Here is a 4,593-nt window from a genome sequence, read left to right on the forward strand (position 1 = left end):
TTGAGCACAGTACCCGATATATAACAACCAATCTATAAACAGCTACCAAATGTCCAAGTATGGCACAGGTAAGCCCTCAAAATTCACAACTTTGTCTGCTCCCCTCTTTTTGAGCTCATGTGGCACCTGTGACTTGCACCTGACCAATAGGATATGGCAAAGGTGATGGGTGTTGCTTCTGTATTATGAAGTACATGTCAATTGCTCAGGTCCCTAAATTGTAACATTCAGATCTTCTAAATCCTTAATGTTGTCTTTTTTGACTTGTTAAAGAATGATTAAAATTGCCAGCTATGATTGTGTATTTGTCTAATTTCTCCCTTAGTTCTGCTGGTTTGGGGATCGACTTTGAGGCTGTATCAGTAGGTCCATACAATTCTGGGTGCTAGCTTTTCCTGTAGGAGCCACCAGGTTGAGAGGAGTATGGCCTTCTCCTGTTCCCACCATGGCTTGTGCTTGACCACTGATACCAGTGTACTCTGAAAAGGGGAAGGCATCTGGCAAAAAATGTCACTTTGCCTACTGTCTTCAAGGCTCCCATTCATCCAGATGTTGTGAATTTTGTTCACATCAACTTTTCATAAAAACAATAGACAGCCACACGATGTCAGTGAATTAGTAGGCCAATGGACCAGTGCTGAGTCCTGGGGTACTGGCAGGTCTGTGGCTAGGTTCCCAGAGTTTGAGGAGGCAGGAATCACCATTCTGGCAAGGGTGCTTTTGTAAATATGTGTTGTGGAGACTATGTTTGCACCAACCAAAACTTGGCGTCGCTGGCACCATAAAGTGGACAGAACCCAAAATGATACGCCATCTGCTTTGCCCTGGCTGCATCAGCCTTACCAGCACTGGTCATGCCTAAAGGTCATCGAATTGAGGAAGTTCCTGAACTTCTGTTGGTGGCTGAAGATAAAGTTGAAGTCTACAAGAAGACCAAGGAGGCTGTTTTACTTCTTAAGAAACTTAGGACCTGGAATGACATCAAAAAGGTCTATGCCTCTCACCAAATGAGGGCTGGCAAGGGCAAAATGAGAAATCATTGTTGAATCCAGTGCAGGGGACCTGCGCCGTTTGTAATGAAGACAGTGGTCGTCAAGGCTTTCAGGAACAACCCTGGAATTACCTTGCTTAATGTCAGCAAGCTGAACATTTTGAAACTTGCTCCTGATGGACACGTGAGGCGTTTGCATCTGGACTGCAAGTGCTTTCCGGAAGTTAGAAGAATTGTACGACACTTCACAGAAAGCTGCATCTCTCGAGAGCAACTACAAACTCTGCACACACAAGATGATGAGCACAGACCTTAGCAGAATCTTGAAAACCCCAGTGACCCAAAGAGCTCTTCGAGTACCAAAAAGATTCATCGCAGAGTCCTGAAGAAAATACCACTGAAAAACCTGAGAATCATGTTGAAACTCAACCCATGGGCCCCAATCCCATTCTTCACCAGCTGAAAAGAAGCCAGCAGAAAAGAAGTTGACCACAGAAGAAGCCTTCTGCATAAACTCTTAAATGTTTATTCCATAAACATCAGATCATTTTGGACAGCTTATTTTGAATAAAGACCTGATCAGAGAGGAAAAAAATATCTGGGTGCTAAAACTTTGGAAATATTAAATTATCCCATGTGAGTGATCTCTTTATAATTATGAACTCTCCCTCTTTGTCTCCAGTAGTAACTCCTGATTTAAAGCCTACTTTGTTGATAAGAATCTATTTTCACTAACTTTTTGCAGGACACATTTTTTACCATTTTGCTTTCAACTTTTCTGGGTTCTGATTTCTAAGATGTGTCACTTGCAATCAGTATTGAAAATTATTTTGAAATTCAGTTTTATTACATTTGACTTCTAAAATAAATATTTAGTAATGAATTTATTGATTCATTCTTTAGCAATGTCTATTTTACTGCTTAATTAGCTAAACTATGATACTTAGGTTCAGGTGAGAACCTGAATAAAGAACTATAATAGAGAATTTAGAAAACAGTGGCATAATAATATAAACCTTTGCTTCTCTTTTTTCTTTTTGAAACAGAGTCTCACTCTGTTGCCTTGAGGTTGAGGGTTGTGGTGTCATCATAGCTCGCAGCAACCTCAAACTCTTGAGTTCAAGAGATCTTTATGCCTCAGCTTCCCAAGTAGCCTGGGCTATAGGCACCTGCCACAATGCCCAGCTAATTTTTTCTATTTTAGTGGAAATGGGGTCTTACTCTTGCTCAAGCTACTCCCGAGCTTCTGAGCTTAAGTGATCCTTCCCTCTCAGCCTCCCAATTGTCACATTAACTTTATATTTTGAATACCTTCATGTATTCTGAATCCAGGTAAAGCATCCCTGTCCTAACTTGCAGTGGGGCATAGAGGCAAGATTTTCACTCCCATCCCTGACTGGATACCACAAACTGCTGACCTCCCTACTAATCCCTAGAGAAATTGGGCCATTCCTATGTGCCTGACTTGGCTTTAGTCTTGCTTTGTTTTTAATTCCTGAAAATGTATTTTATATTATTGTGAGCTAGGTGGTACATTTAAAATGAAAGTTATATTTTATCCATTGCCATAGGATTTTTTATTTGAAAGTGTTTTCAAATAATCTTGTCTACCATAATTCTGTAATTGGAAGTTAAGGGGATTCCTTTTAAGATGACACATTGCCTATGTGAGCTTATGAAATTCATATAAGAAATTTCCAAACCCCATAAATGTTATGCCCTCATCAAAATGGGACAGAGCCTTTAGATCCCATACTGATTCCCAGTCTCTGAAGAACGCCATATGTTTAGTCCCCTCCTGTCCTAGGCTGGAATCTGATTTCATAGGGTCTTGGGAGCCCATTTCTGCCAGGGCTTATGGTTCTTTTCTACTCTAGTGGACCAGATTCTGGTTGTAATGTGGGATGGTGTTTTTATTTTGGCTATAACCCTCACACCGTCCTTTGGAGGAACTGGGATTTAGGCAAATGGTAACAGTACATGGCTTTTTTATTCTCTTGTGTATAACTCAAACCTTAACATCTAATCCAGAGAGTACCACCTCAGTTCATCTTCTTGACAATTGCATAACTGTGAACTAGCAGAACTGAGATGCAAACCCAGAAAGATAATTTCTCTGCAGAACCAAAATTCTGGAATCAAAATTCTGTAGACCCTCATGTCCTTACAACCGATCCTCCATGTTCTTTCAGCCTCAAGTTTCAGGCTCTGAATCCTTTAAATGATTTGTGAAGATGTGTATCTGGTCCACTGTTGTTTTCCTGTATATTTTCTCCATGTGGGTTTTTTTTTTTTTTTTTTTTACCAAAAGGCACACTTTCACTTTTTTGTAAAACTGCTTAAAACTATTTTGCCAAGATTCAATTTTAAGCTAAGTGTTCCAATCAACTTACAAACACCAAGAAATATTCCCTTTATATAGGAAATGCTGGCTCAGCACCTGTGGCTCAAGTGGCTAAGGCGCCAGCCACATACACCTAAGGTGGCAGGTCAGTATCCAGCCCAGGCCCACCAAACAACAATGACCGCTGCAACCAAAAAAAAAAAAATAGCCGGGTGTTGTGGCGGGTGCCTGTGGTCCCAGCTACTTGGGAGGCGGAGGCAGGAGACTCGCTTGAGCCCAGGAGTTGGAGGTTGCTGTGAGCTATGATGCCACGACACTCCACCCAGGGGGACAGCTTGAAGCTCTGTCTCAAAAAAAATAATAATAAAATAAAATAAAGGAAATGCTGAGGTCATCACTAGATTCTGCCTTGTGAATAAAAGAGTCTGAGCAACACTACTTTTTAAAGCCCATAAATCATTTTGGTTTATTGCCTCTAATCCTATCTTTTCAGTTTCTCGCTTGCCAGAACATAGTAGCCTATAAAGAGATAGTCGTAGAGCCAAGATGGAAGAAGCTCTTTGACAAAACATCCTATTGCAGGGATAAAAGATTCTTAAGCCTTGAAAGGGAAAGATCATTTAGTCTGCCCTCATCAGTCTTCAGAGAAGAGAGTAGAGAATCTGAGAGTGAAGGAACTTGCCCAGACCTGTCATATGGCAAAGCTGCCTACAAGGTATAGAGGCCAGGTGACCTGAGCCCAGTCCAATTTTCTTTTTACCTGACAATGTTTTTAATCTCATGGCATGTGCCGATTGTTTTAGCTTATCTATAAGGGTTTTGTTTAATCTGTGTTAACTATCTCTCCTTGAGCAAAGGCATGATTCAGAGTGCTATTATATAACACTTGGAAAGCGGTGGCATTAACAGACAATGGCTTGGGATTTATGCCTATTACCAACTCGGTCTTGTTTATTCATTTATTTGATCAGTAAAAGCGGCTCCACAAACTCAGAACACAAACATAGTCCCGGTTCTTTTCATTGTTTATGTAATAGCATAAAAACACAGGTGTCTTTTTGTCTGGAAGGAGTCGAAAAATCTCCCCCCTGAGGCTAATTTGAAATTCCCTCAAAATTACCAGGTTGCATACAGTGAAGAAGATGGGATTAAGGAGGTTTTTGTTCCCAGCCAGAGATAGAAACTCATCATCCCACAACTGCAAATGAGCCTCAATATTCCATGAAGTTTAAGTGGAAAATGGTTAGATAGAGCCACA

At 40.7% G+C, this 4,593-nt stretch overlaps 1 pseudogene; it reads left to right on the forward strand.

Annotated features, from left to right (window-relative positions):
• Window positions 1-409: 409 nt before the first annotated feature.
• Window positions 410-1,454, forward strand: LOC100945201 (annotated as a pseudogene).
• The last annotated feature ends 3,139 nt before the right edge of the window (window positions 1,455-4,593 follow it).

This window comes from Otolemur garnettii, unplaced genomic scaffold (genome assembly GCF_000181295.1).
Source record: "Otolemur garnettii isolate 467f Iridium unplaced genomic scaffold, OtoGar3 scaffold00004, whole genome shotgun sequence".
Lineage (NCBI taxonomy): Eukaryota > Metazoa > Chordata > Mammalia > Primates > Galagidae > Otolemur > Otolemur garnettii.